Below are 24,547 nucleotides of genomic sequence, written 5' to 3' on the forward strand. Positions count from 1 at the left end.
TTAAGCTAAGTACTTTTGAAGTATCTAAACTTCAAACTAGTACTTTCTATTCGTGATTCTCAATATGATATTCTTTTAGTAATTATGCTATTTATAACCCTTGACTATACTTTAATCTAGCACTTGTATGCAAAACCTTTTAATGTCATTCTTTTGATGACTATGTCATTCATAACACTTGACTAATTCTTCCTTGTAATTGCCCTATTAGCAAATAAGTCATATGTAACTAGGTACAATTATCTTCCCTTGATATATGCACTTCACAAACTCCATCTTCCGAGTAGGTGAGATGAAATTTATCATTTTCCATGACCTATACTCGTGCAATAGTATGGGGCCTAACGTATCTCATACGAGAATCAAAGTAAGCATCTAATTTGAAAATACATTACTTACGACCGGAACCGCAGTTGGATTGACAGTGATGCCTTTGACCGAAGCCTTGTTGCTGGTTGCAGGATTGTCACCCACACGTGACATTCTTCGCTTGGAGGCCATCGTCCGCAAGTAAACTCAAGAGATTAAAAAGGTAGATAGATTCAAGATGGGAGATCGTAAGAGAAGATGGTTAAGTCAAGGATCGAGATAGAGGGAATTGAGCTAATTCTCTTGCAACCTCTCGGGGTGACTCTTCTCTCTCTCTCTCTCTCTCTCTCTCTCAAGCTCTCTTTCAAGCTCTTTCTCACAATCTCTTGGAGGAGTATCCTCCTCTCTACCTCTCTCTCGCAGCCTCTCGGGGTCTCCTTATCCCTTTTCTTATGCCTCTCCCATGCCTCATATTTATAGTGAATTTGAGAAGAGGGCTTGTGGTTGAGAAGTGGAGCTCTTTGTGGAGGGGGATCTTGGAAAGATCAGTTATCTGATGCTCAAATCATAAATATGATGGTTCCATTGGCTCCGAAAGGGGGGTAAAACTCCAAGGCACTTGCTTAGAAAGCTCTCAGTTCACTCCTTCTTCTTTTGTCTGTTCGAAGTGCTGTCCACTGCCTGTGTACTGCGATCGCGGCGCGCGCGATTTCGCAATTCCTCTCTTAATTTTTTTATTTTTATAAAATCTGCAAACTAACTAAAATATCTCTTGTCTTTTCTTTTAAATGACATCCAGTTTCTAAAAATCTCCATATCTTTTTTTAGGATAATATCTAAAATATACTAGCTTTGCCCAAAATCTAGTGTATTTGGACCATCCAAACTATACTCATGAACTTTGTGATTAATATAACTCATAAGTCTCGTTCACGTTGTAATTTACGTGAAGGGTGACTATGGTCCTTTTCAATCCGAGAAAAATATCGGATTGATGACTCTCGATTTTTCTTTAAAAAAATATTTCAAATTAAATAAAAATTATTAATAATTAATATTTGTTAGTTTTTACCTTAGTTAGTCTTTAGTTAGTAATCTTACTAACTTATTAATTGACTAACTAACTTTCGAACTAACCAACTAACTTTTATTGTGTGGAGATATTACAAAACAATAGCAGGTACATCCATAGGGTTAGCCACAGAAGTAGGTGGCTTACTGGATACATCAACTATCTTGCCCGTAACAGTGGGCAAGCTAGAGACATGCAATCTTTCTCTTCTTCTATGCTTCTTCACAAGCGCAGTAATAGCTTCCGTGACATGTCTCCACTCTGTTTTCAAACCTGTCTCTGTAGTCTGATCCTCCACCAAATCATCAAGCTTCTCTTGAAGCTCAGGATCAGCTGCCTGTAGAAACAATTCAATTTTCTGACTTGCAAGAGCTTGCTATTCTGCAAGATCCAACTGCTCAAATCGACTTTCAAATTCTCTTAATAATTCCGTAGCCACAAGACCCTTATTGGGTTGTATAATCCACTCCTGAAAAGTCTTGTGCATAATCAAACTGGTGTTCTCAATGTAAAATTTTCCCTTGAGTGTCTTCTTGCAGGCTACCTAGTCTGCATCCTGCAAGTATAATTCAGTAATCCGTGCTTTCAGTTTATGAACAATAACACATACAAAATACTGGCTCCATGCAGATTGAGCCACTCCAAAGAATTCCATCTTCTGTGCATAGATATGTACATATGCAGATACATTCTTGCCATTGAATAACTTCACCTCATGCTCAACTGCTTGCAAAGCATTCATCACAACACTTGCTGAAGCTTGCATCACCTGTTGTTGTTGTTGTACCTGCAAAAGCATATTCATATTTTGCACCAACTGTTGCAAAACATCACTAGAGATTGTATTCGAAGATTCTCCCATCTTATCTTTCCTTCTTCTGTGACGACCTTTCACGTCGGGTTCACCAATGTCGGAGGGGTTTTTATCGAAAGGTCGAATCCATTGGGGACCAGAAGTAGAAGAAAGTAGAGATAGGAGATGGAAGAGAAGATAGAGAATATCCAAGTGGTAAACACGACAAAAACAAATCACAATGAATTGAATCAATATGTATTGAAAGAACTTGGAATCTTTGCACTATTTAGAAGCAATCTCCACGCATTAGTTCTCTTGGAGCTCCTTCATAGACCAAAAACGTAGATCAGAAAAATCAGCTCTTTCTTTGCTGGTCAGAACCCAAATCTGATGGCTCCATTGGCTCCAAAAGGGGGGTAAAACTTCAGGACACCTGATCACGGATCTCCCAGATCACTCCTTCTTCTTCTTTCGGTTCAATCTATAGTTTTCAGCCTGTTTACAATGATTGCGATGTGTGCGATTTCGTCAATCTGTTTTTTTAATGAAAAATCTCCTAATTGACTGAAAATGCCACTAGATTTTTGCATGCCATCCTAATCTAGAAGCTTTTTCTAACTTTTTCGGATTTTTACAATAAATAATATAAAAAATATGCTAAAATTATCCAAAAATCTAGTATTTTCGGATAATCCATGCAACTCACACTAGTACTAATGACTCAAATCACATTGACTCTCTAGATCAATAAAGAAGTCGGATGATGATGCATTCCATACTTTTTCACACTGTGTCCTCATAACATCACGAAAACGTTAATGCCATCCTTTGTGCACTTAACCACTACATTCAAACCCGTGAACTTGAGCAATGCCTCCTTCTTTTCCTAGATTGAAGCCTTCATCTCTAATAGCCTATTTAGTGTACTTTTGGTCTTGCTAGGTATCCTCTCCAACAATGACTCCAAGTCAGTAATGTAATCATAGACTGGCCCTAGATACCCATGCCTCAGCTTTGTATAAATGTCACTCATAGACTTTGCAAAGAAAATCTTCTTATCAAGAGAGACATTGGCCTGGGAGGCACCATTCACCCTTCTCCATGTCTCAATATTCTTTTCCAACCCCCTTGGCCTACTCTTGCACATCTAGAGAGCATCTAAATTACACTTTTCCAAAACTTGGCCCATGCCACTTTGTGGCCTACGGGGTCTTTTGTCCCATCATGGCATCGTTCAAATGCATAGCACTGTGCAAACCTTGGCTGCGATCTCACCATAAGTTGGAGGTGCTTGATACACCTTGTGGAAAAGTAATCTACAATCTTCCATCAAGTGATGGTGCACATGGCTCAAGTAAATCTTTATACCTTTTGGGTGCTTGTGCTTGAAGATGGTCAACCAATGGTCCTCATGGAGGGCAACTTCACTTAAGTGCTTTTCAAAGGACCCCTTCCAAAGGACTCCTCATGTAGCTCCTTTGTTGTATAGAAAGATTTTCTCAACTATGGATACTATTTCATTTTATTTTTTCTTGATATATCTCAAGAAATACTCCATATTTAGACATGCCAACTACCCAAAATTATGTGAATACAAAGCAATCACATCTACTAATGCAATGTTGGTAGATGTTTTTCCCAATGCAACAGCACCAAATTTGGTGCTATTGCACCACCAAATTTGGTATTGTAAATGTTTAGTCTCTCTATTGGTTATCTTGGAAAGGTCCAAAACTAGACAACCATATGCAACAAGCTCTTAGAAATTGAAACTATGAGATCATCTAATAATGTTACTTTGATGTCACCATTGATCAAATGCACTCTATGCAAGAGCATGCATTGGAAGATTTGACCCTTCGGTGTTTTTAAAAAAACATTAACATAGATTTGTATTGATGTGTAAAGGTAAATTTTATAGCCTAAAAAATAAGTCAAAGCCTGCTAAAGGCTTTAAAGTTTAGTAGCCACTTTACACATGTTTCTTACATTCTAAGCAATGCTAGGATTTGAGATGCACCCCCTACTTTTCATAGGAAATTTTCTTTTGGACCTTGCCAATCCCAATAGCATGGTAGATTTGAACATTTTCAATCCATTGACAATCATAGTAAATTTAGATGAAAAGAGGTTCAACCAACAACAACATTGGTAATGACTTGCAATTGTGGAAACCTTCTATTGGGAAGAAACTAAGGGGAATAGAACATAACAAGAAACTTTCTTGTTACGTTCTTCTTCCAAGTTTGGTTTCATGCAACTAGACCTCTCTCCTCACTATCCCTGTTCTTGTCGAGCATAGAGTCCAAGGAGAAGGGGGGGTGAGAAAATAGAATAGTCTCCCTTGTAAAATGATGGCTAATATTGGTGCAACATGCCCATCTCTAATCCTGCAGTTCGAAACTATCTTAGACTCAATCATGACTATGGAGGATAGGAGATTTGTTTAAAAATGAGTCAATAAGGATTGTTGAATCTTTGAAATTTCTTATAATCCCTAGTTTAACTTTGTCTATTAGAGTACTAACCTTCAGTAGAATATCTGCATAGTTTCCCAAAATGGTGAGACCCAAAATGCAACAATTGATGGAAGATGACCACATGAAATACACATTTTGGAGGATCTCAAGATGCTAGATTGGCTCCTAAAACCATCGCAAGAGTGTCAAAAATCCATTAAGATGCTTAGTCCAATGGAAACTTAGAGACTTCTCAAAGTTAGTGCAACCATGAACATGGAGGCCATTCGTCAAACTGTGCATTCAACTTAGAAAGAAGGAAAAAACAAAGGTGATATGCCTCCATCACCAGGTGAGGAAGAATTAATAATTCTTGTAGATGTACCAATTATTAGTTTAAGAATGTGGAATTTGAGAAAAGGGTCCTGGTAGGCATGTGCCATGGTCCCTACCCTCCCAAAGAGATCATGTGCACTTTGATAAAGTCAAATTGGAAATCAATAGGGTGTAGGGTTGTAGAGATGAACTTTATGCCCAATTTTTTTTCTTTTTCCTATTTGCAATAAAGAAAATGTTGCTGCTGATTCTAGGTATCATTCAATGGATTATTAAAAATTCTCCCTTGACCTTATTTAAATGGTTCCTAGGTTTTAGCCCCATGTGCACAAACCATCCAAAGTCCTATCTAGGTATGAGCTCACTAACCTATCAAGAAATATCTTCCCCTTTGTCAAAACCTTGGTAGCTCCATTAGGGAGATTGTTAGGTTAGAGACCAATGGACATTGTGAAACCTCCCATGGGTAGCCTATAATTCCATTTGGTTTAGTATCTCCCATGGCTGCATAGAGGGGAATCAAATAGGGCAAGCCTATAGACTAGCCAAGAAAGGTCTGACATCTTGGAAAGATCAATGGGACTATGATAGGGGGCAATTGTGAAGAAATTTGCAATCACATCCAGTATAGCCTCTTTGTAAGGAACAACAAGGCAAAGAAACACATTGCAAATAAAGTCTTAGACTAGGTCATGTCTTGAGTAAGTTACTCATCATGAATATATGTGTGCATCATGTGGATTCAAAATAAGGTATTTTTAAAATACCATTTTCATACATTTTTTTCATACAAAAGGGTATAATATAAAGGGGGATTGAATAGAAAAGGGTTATATTTTATTCAAGAAAAATTCATAGATAAGGATATTTATAAATAGGCCTTGAATGCATGTGATGTACAGAATATACATAAAATAACTTCCTCGAGGGTCATGTATGCATAGTTTATTAAAACCACAATTGGTGAATACCATGATCACTTTCCACCTTTCTCCACCTACCAGTACCACCTACTGTAAGCCTATAAAACACACTCATCCCCACACCCATTTCATAAGTTATTATCATTCAGTTGTACTTGCATTATGCTTGGATAATATCAATTGTTCTTCTTTGTCATTGCTTATGCCTCATTATGATTGCCTATTTGCTCATCAACGATCCTCCTTAGCATACATCCTCAATATTTTCACATCAATGGAAGAATTTGGAGCAACTAAGAGTAACAAAGAGTCTTAGGTAAGAAGAATTAATGCTTATCAAACAAAGAATCAATTGCTAGAAACCATATGTTAGCCAAACAATCCAACTAAGTATGAGCTTTAATGTAAGAGGCCTATGATGGCAAGAGAAAAAACCTCTACTTCCCTTGCCCAGCATCAAATACCAACCAATTACTTTTTTCAGCAAACTCAATAGTAGATGGAAACTAAACTAGTGTCCTAGCCAATGTAAGTATTGATTTAAGATGATATGGAACAATATAATACAACCAAAAACTTGAATGAGTTTTATTCTATTTTAAACCACTTAACTTCACAAGTGATTGGCTATAAAAACAATCTTTTGCCATTGTTCTTTTTGTTGGTTACATTGCTTGAGTGATGGGATATATTCCATACTATTATGTGTGCAAATATGCCTATTGATGGGCTAAAATTACAGGATGTAGAGGGTGCATTATTGAATGAAGAGGTTAACAAAAAGAATATTGATGTTTCGCGTAGTTCTCGTGCTTTGACAGTTAGTGACAATTATGCTAAGAGTGGTAATGACCACTATGGGAGAGACTCTCAGAAGCCAGTATCACAAAAGTGGATCATTGTCTATTGGAAGTTCAAAATATATTAGCTCACTTCCATTTTAGGCATCCACAATATCAGTAGTAATGAGTGATAGTTTGAAAGCTAAAGTTCCATGAATCATCTATGAGCCATCCTTGTCAGCTAGCTGCTACCCTAATGTTGAGGTGAAGTTTGACATAAATGCAAATGTTATCCTCTCATTACAAGCAATAAAAACTATCATTCCAAGTTGAAGGTACACCTAGAGATAGACCTGCTTTCCTGGTTTATATAGGAATATTGGTCTTTTGTTCAAATCTAGCTCTAATCAAAGCAATAATATAGTCAAATATTTCAGCAACATAGTTGAAGGGAAAGTGAAAGTGGTATGACTCTTGCTCTTTTGTTAGATGCTTTACCAAAATCTCTTTACTTTTAGCATTTTCATGGAGTTAGTAAGCTATTCCAAACTTGTAATCAATTCAAGAGTGGATGTTGATACACATGCAAGAAAAGGATTCCATGCAAGTACATTTTAGACAACAAATGGATGATCTATTTTGTTCAGGCCAGATTCATGATTTCATGAATCTCACAACCTTGAGAAAGTAGAGTGGTCTGTGTATATTCATCCCTTGGGCTCTACAGATCCTAATACGTCTAATTTCTCACTGTCTCATTTTGACATAATTCCAAACATACCAGACGTAGAGTAAATAAAGGAAAATAGAGGTGAAGACTTTTCAAATGACTATAAATAAACTTATTTGCCATAAGTTTACAATAAGATCTCAGCCTTTCTATGTGGAATTTCTGCTCTTGAGGTTCTCTTGAAACTACTTGAGCATTCTCTATAGAATATAGAGACACACTAGATAATCATTATTGAATGAAAATTCCAACTTTGACAAGTTTGAGAATGGAGCATCAAGGTTACTAGGAAAGTTGTAGGGGCATAAATTCAAGTAGTACTTTTTGTTGGCTAAATTGAAGAATTCTAAAGAGGTTGACAGAGTGATATACAATTCATAACCAAAACTTATGGGCAGACTTGGAATTACACTCCTCAATATAAGATATGTTGAAAATATAGCACTTGGAACAGTTTGAAGCTTCAGAATGACTCCAAATGCAACTATATAACAAAGTGAATCTTCCAATTTATTTCAATAGAAACACCAATAAGTAGTAGCAATAGTAGTAGAAGTTGTTTTTGGGTAGCATGCTAAGCAACAATAGTAGCAGAATTTTCAACAATAGTGGAGTATGATGCAACAAATGCCTCAACAAGAGCATTACTTACATGGTTTTGCTCCTTATCATGTGCCATAGGGGAATATTACAAGCATCATACAAGAAATGGAATTCAACAAGTTAGTTGTTCACATGGTTGACATGATTGAGGTATTAGCACATGCACTTATGGATTTTGATGAAACCATGATGGATGCTAAAGTGATAGATGTAGTTTGGATAGAATGACATGACATCTCATATAGATCAATTGGTACAACCATGCATTTTGGAAGCTCTTATAAATCTTTATGGTAATGTTGTTTTGCAAGAGGGTTTAGAGCATGTACAAGACAAGCATATGTTGGTGTTTACCGCAGCACAGAGGGGCAGGAAATGGAAAAAGAGAAAAGAAGGAAAAGGCACCTTAACTAGCAACTAGACCCGGGAAAAAAGTAAATGCACGGGCACGATCCTCAAGAAGTCTTAGAGTCGCCCAAGGGGAGTAAAAGAATAAAAAGCGCACCATTAAGTGCGAAAACACTTCCAAAACCTTGTAAAAGAGTGCCAGGCTCACTCCTGTGCAAATTGTATGCATTAGTTGGGGATAGGATAGACTAGAACGGTGGGAAATGAGAAAATGGGCCTAGGCTAATGGCCGGCCATGTAAAAAAGGGGGATGACCGCCCATGAAAAATAGGGCATGTATATAAAGTTGAAAAGTGAATGGGAAGCTCATTCTTGTGTGTGGCCAAAGCTTCTTCTTCTTCTTCTTCTCTTATTTCTTGCCTTCTTGCTTGTGCTTGAGAGAGGGATTGAGAGAGTGTGAGGGAGTGATTGTGTGAGAGTGAGGGATCTTGGAGAAGAAGCTCTCCATCTTCTCTCTTCATCTTCTCCTCCTCTCTTCTCTTCTCTTGTCTCGCATGTGGCTATGGAGGATGAAGCTCATGGGAGAGGGATTGAGGTTGCTTGAGCTTGCCTCAAGGATCGTGGAGCTACCAGTATGCAAGAAGGAGGAGGGTACTCGATCGAGCATCAAGGTAAGCTCACTACACCCGTAAGGTAGGCATTGTGCGTCGGCTATGTGAGAGGTAGCCATGGCCGCTCGGTTCGAAACACTTGAGCAATAAGTGGTCCGTAGGTCTCGGGGTAGAGCTTGAAGCTCCCCTTCCATTTTGGCTCTGTTTTGTCGGGACCAACGGAATCGAGCCTTGAGCGCCGCGCGCATCAAATCGAGCATGGAAGTAGGGTTCGCAGCCTGAACCAGTGCTCGAGATAACTAGGAGATTTAGGAGGGTTTAATCCTTGGAACAAGTAAGTATTTGGGTTTGTTGGAAGCATTAGATTAGGACTACTGTTCTGCGTTTTTGTTTTTCATATTGGCTACACTAGATTAAGGTTAGATTAGGGTAAGAAAAGAGAAAACAAAGGTTCTGGCTGCTACTGGAAACATGAAAACAAGGGACCAGATACAAGTTTCTGGGTGAAACAGGGACAGGGAACTGGCTGTAAGGTTTTGTAGTGCTGGGAAAGGACCTTAAGAGGCTTGGGAGGCCAGAACAAACCTCATTTCCTTAGTTAGCCTTGTGAGAGAGAGAGAGAGAGAGGAGAGAGAGAGAGAGAGAGAGAGAGAGAGAGAGAGCTTCTGGTTCATAGGATGAGGAAACGCGACCCCGATTCTAGGCGCCATCGATTCGTGCTACTCTAGGTGAGTCAGGTGTTTTCCAATAGTGCTCTAATCGGATATGGGAAGTCTGTGGTGATTGAGTGTAGCAGGCATTAGGAAGGATTCAAACGTGCCGGAATCGCGCCCGCCGCAGACGCAGTCAGACCAACTCACAGTGGTCCGATCCCTAGAATCGGGCCACCCGAGTCCTGGGGTCGGACTGCCCGATTTCCAGAATCGGACCATCCGACTGAGAGAGTCGGACCAGACCGGTTCGATTGCAAGAATTGGACCGTCCGATTGGACGTGCCATGTGGCACTCAGATTGCCCATTAGAATCGGACCATTGTAGTCGGACCATTGGGGCCGGACTCGGACCAGTCGGACCACTTCAAAAGTAGGACTACCCCCCTAGTTCGATTCCCAGAATCAGACCACCAGGGTCAGACGAGTCCCAGAATCGGACCAACCCCATCGGACTATTAGATTCGGACCAGACCGGTCCGATTGCAAGAATCGGACCAGCTCTGTCTGATTTCCAAACTCGGACCATCTTGCCAGAAGAAAAAGATAAGGATCTTTTGCTGGCCTTGCCACAGACCTGACCCCAGGACGCAACCCTGAACACCCCCAGGACCCAGTTTGACCATTAGAACCTCAGAGATTAATTGAACTTAGGGTGCAGAAGGACTATGGAATAGCTGGGAACCGAGTTGAGAACTCAAATTAGGCTGGGAACGTGGGTAGAAACAAGGTGGATTTTGCATTAAACGCTTTCTACATCGGCACTTCACTCTTGTGCTCCACTAAATCTGCATAGCAAGAAAAGAGAAAAGCCTGTCTTCGCACCAAGCACCACGAAAGCCTGTCTTCGCACCAAGCACCACGAAAGCACTAAGCACAACGTGTGAGTAAGCAAGAAAAGAGAAAAGCCTGTCTTCGCACCAAGCACCATGAAAGCACTAAGCACAATGTGTGAGTAAGGATCGCAGCTGCTTTCAAATAGCAAGGAACACACCAGGATATCTAATAACATTAAGGAACCCACCAGTAGGAGAAGACCCCAGGATTTAGATAGGTGCCCGAGTGCCCTACTAGGAGTACCTAGAGAAGACCCAAAGACATGGGAAGCAACAAGATAGAGGAGTGGAAGCTGCCAGAGCTGATTGGATTCATTGACAACCTTGTGGAGCTAGAAGCAGAAACAATGTCAGGATCAAGAGGTGAACAAGGGGAAGACCAATTAGACTTAGGAGAATTTCCAACCTCGGTCCAGGAATTGGTCCATGACTACGATCTACTCACCAGGACTGTGATCTAAGGTAGATCTATAGAGGAAGTAGTGGCTAACCTAGAAGAAGAGAGAAGAGCTATCAAGAGAGCATTGGAAGGCATAATTGCCTACAACCATGAGCAAAGGGCTAGAAGGCTGCAGCAAGACGTGGATATGTACGAGGCTAGACGAGTACTAGACCTAGCTGGGGCAGCCAAGTCCGGACCGAACGTAGAGAGGGAACGGGCAGCAGAGGCTGGCATGACGTTGAGTGAACTGGTGGCAAAGCGACTCATGGACAATACATCCGTGGAACAGAGTGCTACTGCCCTAGCCACCGCTCTACTGTCAGGATTGGGAGTCACGCAAGGGGCTAAAGGACATGCTAGAATCCCCATAGTAGCAAAACAACTAGCTCACGAACCTAGCAGTGACCCGTACAGCTTCATGGAGCAGTTCGAGCAAGTATGTGAGGCGAACGATCTTACTGACCCTGCGCAGTAAGCTCAAGCCTTCGGCTTGTGCTTAGGTGACAAGGGGAGGACCTGGTACTCTAGTCTGGATGACGCAGAACGTACAAACTTCGCTCGCCTTAAGGGCCTCTTCATCAAGATGTTTTCGGAGGTAGGGTATTCGGATAACCTCATTGTTAGGTTGATGAATATCAGTCAAAGGGAGAAGGAGGACGTTAGGGATTACGTCACTCAGGTGCGCAGCCTCTACAAGAGAATCCTTGCCAATGAGCGACCTACCGAGAGGGTAGTGTCTACAATGTTCATGAACGTGATTCGGAGTGAGGAGCTCTACAAGGCTTTGGCCAATAACTCCACCTTACAACGAGACGTGCTAGCTCGAGTCTTCGAGGAGGAAATACACATAGATGATCAACTCAGGGAACGTAGCATGAGGATCACCAACCGAGATAGTGCAAGCCAGAGGGACCTTGAGAGATCAACCACCTTGGGGGAAAAAGCAACTGCTAGCGCACAGGACAAGGGAAAGAGACCAAGGGATGGCAGAGATGAGAATGGAGATTGCACGATTGCAAGAGCTTGTTAAAAAGCCTGTGAGATCACACGTACAATGTGTGTACTGCGGCGGCAATCACCTCCCAGTTGAGTGCCAAGATCCTAGATCTCGGCCGTGCTCAAATTGCGGTAGATTCGGGCATGATGCAACGCATTGTAGAATGCCGAGGAGATTCCCATACACGCAGCAGTACAACCCACCATACTTAGGTAATAGGCCACCTAATTTCTTCGGCAGGGGAGCCCAGTTAGCTCTTCCAGCACCAATTGACTCAAGACCTGCCGTGCCTAGGATGGAGATGAACCCAACTGGTATACCCAGGCCACCAGGGCCCTTTGTGACTCACCCACCTAGTGATGCTCCTGTTCACTTTGTGGAGGAGCCTAATGAGGAAGAGACATATGTCAATCCATATATATCCTACGACGAGGAGGGCAACCCAGTCCTGATGGACTATCGGCCAGTGTCGGTGATGGCTTTAGGAAGAGGACGAGGTAGAGGCTTTGGAGGGCCCAGCCAGGATCCAATCACATGTTGCACTTGTGGCCACCTAGGCCACCTTTCATCACGCTGCCCAGAGCGAGAACAAGCTAACAAAGACAAAGCGGATCTTCGATGCACAGAGTGTGGAATCACACATCCATTTCTTGACTGTCCTAGGCGGAAGCCATCAACGAGCACTGCCAACATGCCATCGGTGCCTTTGGGGCTCTTTGGAGTTGAAACTTTTGGTAGTGAAGATACGCCCATCCCGCTACATGCTATGACGCGAGCTCAAATGAAACAAGCAGGCATCTCCTTGCCAGGACCAAGTAACCTTGATGCAACCTCAATGGGGAAGAAAAGCCGAAGAAGACAGAAAAAAGGAACCGATGCGAAGATAACCCTTAAAACCGAGGAAACGACTATGCTGGTAACGGGAAAGAAGGTCACAGACGCAGAGGCAGAGACCTCGGCTCCTAAGACAACACAGGTAGGGAGTACCAAGGTAGGGGAATATCCCCACCCCAAACGGCAACTCAAGGCTATAGCCAAGGTCAAGGAGTGGGTCAAGGACACCCAAAAGCACCTCGAGGATGCTGAACCCATATTTGAAGACCTTATGGACGACTTCTCCAGTGTTAGCACACCATTCTCACCTTCAAAACCACAGGTTGGGAGCATACCTGCACCACTAGGAGCAACTCAGCAGTAAGGCCGAGGGGAAACTTACCAGGGAAGACAGAATGCATGGCCTAGAACTGCTAGCCTCAGAGGAAGACAAGGGTCTAGTAGACTCCTCACAACCTTGATGTCCACTCCAGTAACTTTAAGCTTGGAGGATCTGCTTAGGCAAAATCACTCCTTGTGGCAGGAGTTAAAAGACTCGATCGAGGGACATGCAGGACTTGCGGGTGCTGATCCGCAAGATCATGATGCAGTTACACGGGTCCCAAGTCTAACTCTACACTTAGATCCTAAGTCTTTGCACATCAATGCTTTTTGGGAAGGCACTGAAATGCACGCAGTTTTGCCCCCGTCCTAGCCTTAGGAGACATGACTCGAAAATGAATTGTAGACACAGGCGCCGATGTTAGTGTGCTAAACCATGCAGTCCTAGAGGCATGGGGAAACCCTCCTATAGAGATTGCTAGATTCAATGTCACGGTAGCAAACGGAATGAGGATAAGACAATTTGGGGTCTTAAAGAATTGGCTGGTAAAGATTGCCGGTGTGCAATTTTCGGTAAACTTCATTGTCATGAAGGGAGTGGATTACGACATACTATTAAGCCAACCTTGGATGAGGAATGCACGAGTCATAGAGGACTGGGGCAATGGATTGATTTTCCTAGGGAACAGAACTAGTGCAGTGAGGGTAGAGATGGACACTTGGATGACGACACCTGTTGACCTAGCTGCCATCTCGACTATGCTAAAAGGCGATACTCAAATGACCAAGCCCTATGGATCGCTCACTAGATATATTCCTTGCCGTGAGGATGAGAGGGATTGGATGCACGTTTTGGCAACCATTGACCTACCATTCTTGGATGAGGAAGGACCACATCAGCAGGCTGCTAAAGCCGCAACCATGCCAACTGAGGAGCCAGTTGTGCCACTTTGCATGATGACATGAAGCTCACTCAACCCAGGAAAACCGACCTCGTCCCGCATCCCCAACAACAAATTAGAGCTTCAAGAAATCGTAGAGTATCTGACCGATAAATTGAGAGATTGAAGAGGGAAGCTTAGGGGATGATGAGCAGTCAGAGAGACAGGACCCGGATGATGAGGAGTATGAGGACTGTCACTCTACGGGAGAAGAGAGTGAAGAAGAGATGGACACAATAGAGTACGACACAGAGGGAAAAGTGACAGAACAAATCACGGCAGACTTGAGGCCTAGGAAAAAAGGGATCAGTCGGAGCGAAGAAGGAGTCATGCTAATGGAGTGTGGGAGATCCTAGTTAGAACGAATAGGAGTCGTGGATTACGAGCAAGCTGGAGTAGCACTACCATGGGTAATCCCAGTGCTCAAGACAGATGCACCTACAGAACTACGACCCCCTGGGGAAACACCTTCCTCAAGTGAGGGATGCGAGTTCAACTCAGAGTCGAAAGTTACCATGGAGAGTGATCTCGAGATACCGCAACCCTCTAAGGTCAAATGCACCAAGGGAGACTTGCTAGTCCACCTGAGGCGCAGGAGGCTAAAAGAGGAGGCCAAGAAGCAAGCAAGGGACTCAGAAGCAGAAAGGCAGAGGAAACCACAGGATCTGCCCAAACGGTTTACAAAATTTAAAAAGGGTGATAGAGTGGTGATTCTGTTAGGTGCAAAAAGACAAGGTCAGACTAGTGAATCGATCGAGGGACCCGCCAAAGTCAAAGAGGTTAACTTGGCTGGGAAAGGTGAAAAACCAAGACCGGTGTTCATTGCAGATGACTTGGGGGAGGAGGAAGAGACCAAAATTGTTGCGCTCCTGCAAGAGTACATTGACGTGTTTGCCTGGACATTGGAACTTAAGGGAGTCGACCCTAGGGTCGTGACTCATAACATCCCAATGGTTCCAGATGTAGTGCCAACAAAAAAACGACCTTACCCCATGAATCCCAAGCCCGCCCATGCAGTGAAGGAGGAGATTGATAAACTCATGAGGCCAGGTTTCATATATGAGATCGAGCACACGGACTGGTATCACCTATCATGATTGTCATGAAAAAAAATGGAAAAATCTGAGTGTGCGTGAACTACAAAAAAGTGAATGCCGCTAAGAAAAGGGATAATTATCCTTTACCTTACACCAAGCACATGCTTGAGAGGGTAGTAGGGAAGGAAGCCTACAGTTTTCTGGATGGGTTCTCGGGCTGCAATCAAGTGCAAGTGCACCCCAACGACAGACATAAGACTGCCTTTGCCACGGAATGGGGCATGTTTGCCTACATTGTCATGCCTTTTGGGCTAATGAATGCATCTACAACTTTCCAATGCTTGATGTGCACTATCTTTAAGGACATGCTTAGGCACGAACTGGAAGTGTTCGTAGACGACCTATGTTTACACTCTAGTTGGGCCGAGCACTTGGAGAAATTGAGAGCTGTCTTTGAAAGGTGTAGGCTGTACCACCTCTCGTTGAACCCCTTAAAGTGCCAGTTCTGGGTAAAACATGGATGCATCTTAGGGCACATAGTGTCAAGGAACGACATTGCTACTGACTTTTCCAAAGTCAGGGTCATTGTTGACTTACCGCCACCCGATAACTACAAGGGAGTTCAGTGCTTCTTGGGACACACTGGATATTATCGACGATTTGTGCTAAATTACGCATTAATAGGTAAACCATTGTACAAGCTATTGATAGTGTTTGAGTGGACGGATGAATGCCAGTGCGCATATGAGGAGTTGAAAAAGGCTCTTACAACTACACCAATCTTGCGAGCCCCAGACTGGAATGTAACGTTTCATGTACACATAGACGCCTCTAAGTTTGCTATTGGAGCCGTGCTATGCCAGCCTGGTGAACATAACTTGGATTACCTGGTGAGTTTTGCCAGCAGGCAGCTCACAGAGACCGAGATGAACTATTCCACGATAGAAAGGGAGGGGTTGGCCATGGTATTTGCAATAAAGAAATTTAGGCATTACCTATTGGCCACTCCCTTTGTCTTCTTTGTTGACCATCAAGCCTTGCCGTATCTTGTGAACAAGCCTTGCACCACAGGGCGCATAGCTAGATGGTTACTCCTATTACTGGAGTTTGACTTCTCTGTGGTTGTACGCAAAGGACAGTAGCACTACATGGCCGACCACATGTCCCGCATACCCACAGGAGAAGCTGTTGGGCAAGGCGTGCTTGATGAGTTGCCGGATGCCCATCTTTTTAACTTGTCTAGTGAACGAGAATTATTTAAAGCAGATCTGACATCGTATTGGGCCGATGACATAGTGCAAGTGCTAGAAAATGGACTACCAGAGCGACCCATTGAGAAGGCCAGGCTGAAGAGACTTATCTTGAAAATTCAGCCATACCAACTAGCTGGCCAACTCTATAGGTTGGGACAAGACGGTTTATTGCGCAGATGCGTATGTGAACACGAGATGCACGATGCATTGAACGAAGCACACGGCGGAATCGCTAGAGGATACTTTAGCGGGGGTGCTACAATCCCAGCTATGGTGGCCCACCGTCTTCCGCGATGCAGCTAAATTTGTAAAGCACTGCGATGAGTGCCAAAGGACCAAAGTGCCTATGCGAAAGGACAAGATGGAGTTGGCCCCTGTCATAGCCCGACAACCCTTTGAAAAATGGGGCATCAATTTTATTGGACTTGTTAGTCCTGCAGCACAATATTCCCAAGCTCGATACATCATAGTGGCGACCAACTATCTAATGAAATGGGCAGAGGCACGAGCCATGAGGAAGAACGATGCTAGGACCACCGCAAAGTTCTTGTGGGAGCAGGTCATTTCACGGTTTGGCTGTCCAATCAAACTTGTAAGCGACCAAGGCACACACTTCATTAATGAAGTGATTGCCCACTTGCTTTCTACCTTCCTAATAATTCATCGGAAGTCCTCTCCCTATTACCCTCAGGCTAATGGCCAAGCCGAATCCACAAATAAAATCCTAGTCAACGTGCTTACAAAAGTTGTGTCTACTTTGAGAAGTGACTGGAACAACAAGCTAATGGTGGCCTTGTGAGCCTATCGCACAGCTTATAAAACGGCTGTAGGACAGACGCCCTTTAGGCTGATGTACGAAACTGAAGCCATTTTGCCCTTAGAATTCTTCATCCCTAGTTTGAGGCTAGCAATCCAGGAGCGTTGGGAGGGAAGAGAGGCTTGGACCAACCGCTTGGTGGAACTCGAGCGCTTAACAGAGACCTGACTCCTCGCCACTCACTCTCTGATTTATGAAAAGGCTCGACGAAAGATGTGGTTTGACAAGCATGTCAAGAAGCGAGACTTCGAACAAGGGGACCTTGTTCTGCTGTACTCGGTAAAAGGACATAAACAGAAGATGAAGTTTCGGGGGCTAGGGCCTTTTAGAGTACGCATGATCGGTAGGACCGGGAATGTCGAGTTGGAGACACTTGACAGTGAAGGAATAGGCTTTTTTAACGGCAGCCGCATTAAGAAGTACTATCCTCCTTCACATCCATTACATGAGCCACCCATGCTAGAACCCCCACTGAACGTCTGCATGGCTACTGTAACTGACCTTACAGATCAGGATGAAGAAGTAGTGGCATCGGCGTACCTGCGGATCACAGTCGCAGCAGGAGCGGTGTATTCTTTTGAAGCCTTGATTGATGAAGGTGCGACTACAACATCTTGACGCATGACCATTGGACACGCATTGGTCAACCGAAACTACAGCCCACTAATGCTAAACTCACCCCGTTTGGGGGTACCGCTTACCCACTCCTAGGAAAGTGCAAGGTGGTCGTTTCCATCAAGTCTGAAAGTTTACCAGCCTTCTTCCATGTGTTACCTGACACTAAAGGAGTCGGTAACGTGTCACTATTGGGTCACACTTTCAAGAAGCAAACCAACTGTAATGTGGATTACAACCTAAACCACATACATCTGGCTATTGGCAATGTGCGCATAGTGATGACATTCAACAAGGGCTGTCTTAAATCCCCCACCTTTACGAAGCCACCGATAGAAACCCCTACGACCACGCTTCAGCCCTAGTCTGAACAAAAGGAAACTACGGCCTCGTGACGGCCTCTCGACCCGAGGCCCAAACCCACCAAGGGCGCTCACAAGGCCAAAGAGTCCAAGTTTCTATGGGTGCCAAAACGGCAAAAACCACATTCGGGTGGACCACCCAAGTATGATCCTAAACGTCAAAATTATCAACAGTCCCAACCTAAGAGGCAGTCTAGGCACTATCACCGTAGCCACACAGCCATGCCTCGCTGGATTCCCAAAGATCTCTTGTGGGCACAAGGATACTATGAGGGCAATCCCTAGATTTGGGTGCCTAAAAATGGCCAGCTAAGAAGCTCATCTACAAGCAACCTCACCCTAATGGAAGAGGCTTGCACAAGTGGCGCCGAGAACATAGTCACCAAACCATGGCCAACTGTGGCTAGCAAGTCTCAGCTCATCTATCGACCAAAGCAAATGCCACAGGCCTTAAACCTACCTAATCCAGAGAACTTAAAAACCACTATGACTGCCCACTCAGAACCTAGCACAACCCCCATGCCTCCGGAACTTCCTACAACACCTCAACGTGCTTCAAAGTGCAAGGCCCAACCCGTGACACCAATGAGGGAGTCACAACTATCCAGTCCAGTTGCACCACCCCCACTAGCGGGTCTTAAACCTTCATACGCGATATGACCTTTCCTCTCCTTGGCTAAGGACCTTGCCGCAACTTCTGGGGATGACTTAGTAACCTGCATTAAAATGTTAGACGAAACTTTCACTACATTTGCTAGAAGTTATGAGAGGCTAGACCTAAGCCTTCTTGACAAAACGCTTGCTTCGGATGTTCACGCATTACCATGCACTTGGGAGGAATACGAACTTATGACCACTAAAGTCCCCAAAATTGTTGTCGAACTGATAGCAAACGATGAAATCTCGAAGGATCAAGCTGCCCTCAGAAGACTTATCACTTCATATCGTAAGCCCCCTCGTTCTGCTCCTGAACAGGAGTTGCAAGAGCTCACACAGATGGCAAGCTCACCTTCCACGTTCTTGCAGCAGTGGTTTATGCTAAGGATCCAATGGGAGAAAAAAGGTTGTCGGATAATGACCAATGCTGAGCAACGTAGGGCAGTTAAAACCATAGAATATGACCCCACTTATGTGGCACCTATCTCGTTTAGAGTCTTGGCAATCACCCGTAATCAGCATTTTGGCGACCATGTACTCGCCCACCCCTACATTGACCAATTCCTCACTGCAGAGGAATTACATGTTGCCAGTCGCCTCAATACTGGAGATCTATTCCGCGATGTTTTGACCTACATTTCCCAAGTCTCCATCCAAACATCTACCATTTTAGATTAGGTTCTCTTTTCCTATTCCCTTCCTATTTACATTGATCCTTCACCCATGCTTGTCTACATTTACAAATTTTGTAGAATGAGGGAGCTTGGAACTCTTTTACACAGACTTAGAGTGTGCTTTTATATTTAAAATGCATCTTTCCTCTTTTGTACTTGCCTTGAAATGTTAAGGTTACCCTTCCACTTTTGGCCATTTTTTTCCTATTTCTTGAGTCAATTGCATTTTTTTCTTTTCCCTAAATCTTTTTTTAATTTTATTTTAACTTTCTTTGCATTGGGGTTAACATTACCCCCCTCCTAGCCAAGTGCTAGTCCCATGGCACTTGCTAGCATGAGGTCTCGGGTGCTTGAAGGGATGTCATGTGGATCGATGGTAGGGCTTTGTGGAGATTGGATGGGAAGAACAAGCATTACAAAATGGATGTGATATTGTGGAGGCCAAGAGTAGATTGAATTGATGACACGGGGGCCTTCGAAGTCAGTGGTTGGTTGCGGATTGTTGAGCTTCTAAAAAGAAAGAGGAAGTGCACTACCTGCTAGGGGTGTGTTTACCTCACTGTGCATTGCATGGTGTTTGTGCTAGTAAGATTAGAAGTTGGGTCAAACCTTAGGCAAAAGCTTAGGGTATTGTCCCACACTTGAGGACCCATTTTGTGTACGAGGGGAGGTGCTATGGTTGGGTGTGACTTAGGGAGATAGGTCTAAAACTGTAGGTGAGTGCAAATTCCCTAGGTGTGTCTTGCCTTTGATATGCCCTAAGTGCAAAGTGGGGGGATTTGGAGGGCTAGGGGGTGCAATGATTGTGGCACTCTGATGTTACATATGAGAAAGCTCTTTGTTCCTTTCATGTTTTTTCATGTGGGTCCTTTTCTTTAAAAAAGCTACATTGGGGGGAAGCTACACTAAACCTCCTCTTGATGCTCTTCAATAGTTACATTTTGAGGGGTTCTGTGAGATTTGCTAAGGAATGCATGCCTTTGCATGTAACCCATTTGATTAATCCTTACATTGAGAGGGATAGCAGAGAGAGGAAGGGATGATTACATTTTTAGAACCTGTTGTCACTCATATCTTCCAAAAGGCTCACGCAAAAAGCTAGAAGGAGAGTGGCCCTTAGCATTAGGTGGGTCATTGCACATCTATTATCCCTACATTGATATCAAAATAGAGGGGTGGCAGGCGCTCTTCTTGGGCTACTAGTTTTTGTTTTATTAGAATTCAAAAGAGGCAAAGGTAATTAGAAGTGGTAAGGAAAGCAAGGTGGTTGAGGCATGCCGTGAACTCGTCCAAAAAGTAGGTAATGGAAGGTCAGAGGTCTTGTGTTCCAAAGGTGAGGCATTCTTTAGGAGTGGTAGCATTGATATTGTAGATCAAAGGAAATTTATACTTGCCATACATCCCCTATTGAGAAATGTGCAATCAAATCCACCATAGCCTCTTTGTATGCCTCTTTGTATGGAACAAACAAGGCAAACAAACATACTGCAAATAAAGCCTTAGACTAGGTCATGTATGCATGGTTTATTAATACCATGGTTGGTGATTACCATGGTCCCTTTCCACATTTTTCCACCTACCAATACCACCTATTGTAAGCTTATAAAAGGCACTCATCCCCACACTCATTCCATAAGTTATTCTCATCAGTTGTACTTGCACTATGCTTGGATAGTATCTTCTTTATCAATGTTTATGTCTCATTATAATTGTCTATTTTCTCATTAGTGATCCTCCTTAGCATACATTCTTAATATTTTAACATGGTATTAGAGCAGGTCTCAAGTTAATGAGTCATTAGGCCACTGATTTGGTCATTCCAGTTTGAATTTCTGGCTCCCTCTACTTTCCCATGAATATCTTACCTACCTCCATAGCCACCCACCCTCAGTGAAGGGCTTGAATCTCTCAAACCATGCCATTTCAACTCATACTTTCTTCTAGGGAACTCTTCCTCTGCTCCACAAGCTCCTGCCTATCACTTCATAGTGTGACATTGCCCAACATATGCTTCAGCATTGCACCTGTATCAGCCCGCTGCCATTTTCTGCGCCTACACGTGCAACAATGTTGACGAGTGACATAGGACTTTTAAATCTTGATACTTGAGATTCCTTCTCATCAAGTTTTGTGTCAAATGGCTCACTCCTCAATCAGCTGTGAACAAAATATTAGTCACTTGTCAAAACCCTAAAGAGGGTAGCCATAGCTATCAAGCTTCAAGCTCATGCTTCACTTCTTTCTCTCACTCCTTTGGCTCAAATCAAGTCACTAACTCTCTAGTCTTCCCTAGCACTCATTCTTTAGCAAGCATCCAAGTGATTTACTAGTAAGGATGGGAGATCTTGATAAGATTTGCAAGCATTTCAAGAAGATACAAGCACAATGTCCATTGACACTCATCTACTACTTTTAACACTTATGTTATTTAAAACAATAAACTTTGCCTTTGATCAAATCTGAGTTTTTTTTGCTACTCTAGCATCAAATCAAGGAGAGGAAGACTCGAACCACGGACTTGCAAGACCTTGAAGCTCCCAAGTTTAAAGGGCATACTAGTCATCTAGTATCTCTTGATACTAATCACCTAGTGCTTCTTGGCACTTGTGCTTGACTCTTCTACTGCTAAAACCTAAAAAAATTTGAGCTAATTTGATGCTAATCATGCAACCTCAACATGGGAAAGGACTCACCAACAACTCGATTCAAGGGTTTTGTCGGATTCCATACATTGCAAACTAGGATCAAACTGATCCTAATGAAGAAAGGCCTGTGGTCAATCACAAGTGGTCGAGAGAAGAAACCAAGGGAAGCTGAAATTTCAATCACATGGGATAACAATGATGATAAGGCTCAAGCTATTATTAAGCTCAAACTTGATGACATCTACATCCATCATATTGATGATTGTGAAACCTCTCACGCGACATGCGATTGATTAGAAACCCTGTTTGGAGCTCATTCAAAATCCTCCAAATATGGCTTGCTAGTTGAATTTTTTGTCAAGAATTGCGTGATGGGGGGATTTGCTTGAGCTGATGCGCCAAACACACAACATTTTCTTGCTAATTTTTCTTCTTCTTCCACACACTATACAATGTACACAAAGTATAGATAAGATACAACATAAAGGAAAGTGGCCTTCTAAGTCAAACAGTGCATAACCGACTACACTAATCGACTGGCGTTATATCTTTGCCAACTGTAGGTAGGTGTAACAAACTAAATATAATAAGTGATAAGTCAGTGGCAATGTGAGTGTCATAATGACCAACAACATGCTAAGTGTAGACGTGCGGACTCATCTAGCCAGGCGGTCCATCATCAATGTCTGCACCTGCTGAGCTTGCCATCTCAACACTCCCCCTCAAGCTCAATTCTATATCTGCAACTCCAAGTAAGCTTCTAAACTTTCGAAGCTTCTCTGCACCCAATGCCTTTGTGAAAATGTCAGCTATCTGATCTTGTGTACTAACATATACCAAGTCAATCTCTCTTGCAAGTACCTTCTCTCTCACAAAGTGGTAGTGTACCTCAATGTGCTTTGTCCTAGCATGGAACACTAGATTCCTAGCTAGTTGTATGCTGCTCATGTTGTCACAATGCATGACAACTGGACCATCTCCCTGCACGTCCAAATCACCTAATAACCTTTGCAGCCATACCACATCACATGCTGCCATAGCAGCACCTCTATACTCAGCCTCTATACTCGATAAAGCAACTATAGGTTGCTTTTTGTTGCTCCATGTAACTGTTGCACTACCAAGGGAAAACATGAATCCACTTGTAGATCTTCTGTCTGACATGCTACCAACCCAATCTGAATTTGTGTATCCAAAGACCTGTATGTCCTTAGCTACCTCATAAAAAAGTCCATAATGTAAAGTGGACTTCACATATGTCAATATACGTCTAACTGTATCCAAAGGAGGCTTTCTAGGCATCTGCATAAAATGATTGACAAGACCAACATCATAGCTCAAGTCTGGCCTTGTGATAGTCATGTAAATCAAACTCCCTACTATCCTCTTAAACATAGTAGGGTCTTCTATCTCATCTCCAACATTAGTACTCAGCTTCACATTTTTCTCCAATGGTACTCAAAGAGACTTACATCCTATCATACCATACTTGGATTACATATCCAAGCCATACTGCCTTTGGGATAGCCATATACCATCATCACTTATGATCACCTCAATACCAAGAAAGTATCTAAGCTCACCCAAATCTTTCATCTCAAACTTCTTCTTCAAGAAGTCCTTAACTTCAGCAATCCAATTGTCACTGTCACTTGTAATAATCAAGTCATCCACATAGATGACTATGATGACCAAACGTACATCTCCCTTTCTCATATAAAGTGAGTGATCAGCATCAGAAATACAAAATCCAATATTGACAAGGTACTCTCCAATCTTGTCAGACCATGCTCTAGGTGCTTGCTTTAGCCCATAGAGCGCATTCTTTAACCTACACACATATGTGGGATGCTCTAAATCCTTATAACCTACTGACTGCTCCATATCCATTTCTTCTTGCAATTCACCATGCAAGAAGGAATTCTGAACATCCATTTGCTGCAAACTCCAACCTTTCGATGCTGCCAAGGCAATCACACACCTAACTGTTGCCATCCTAGCAACAGGACTAAATGTCTCTTCATAATCTATGCCATATGTTTGAGTATAAGCTTTTGCAACGCTAGCCTAGCCTTATACATGCTAACTGAACCGTCTAAAATTATGCTTGACTTTGTAAACCCACTTACAGCCAATAGCTTTCTTACCCTTAGGTAAGGATACCAAATCCCAAGTCTTTTGGCTTCTAATGCAACCATCTCCTCATCCATTGTTGCATCCCAATGAGCATGACCAACAACATCCTCAAAACAAGTGGGCTCAACATCCTCAACTAATTTCACCATATAAGCATAATGGTGAGCTGCATAACCTTCAAAACCAAATATTTTAACAGGGTATCTAGCCCTACTAGATCTGGCTACCACTGGATCACACTGGATCACTCAATGGAGCCTTTACATTACTATGAGCTCTCTGTACACCTGGTGTCCTGACT

The sequence above is a fragment of the Lygodium microphyllum genome, chromosome 29 (genome assembly GCF_053477565.2).
Source record: "Lygodium microphyllum isolate KBCC chromosome 29, Lygodium_microphyllum_v1.1.10, whole genome shotgun sequence".
Classification (NCBI taxonomy): Eukaryota; Viridiplantae; Streptophyta; class Polypodiopsida; order Schizaeales; family Lygodiaceae; genus Lygodium; species Lygodium microphyllum.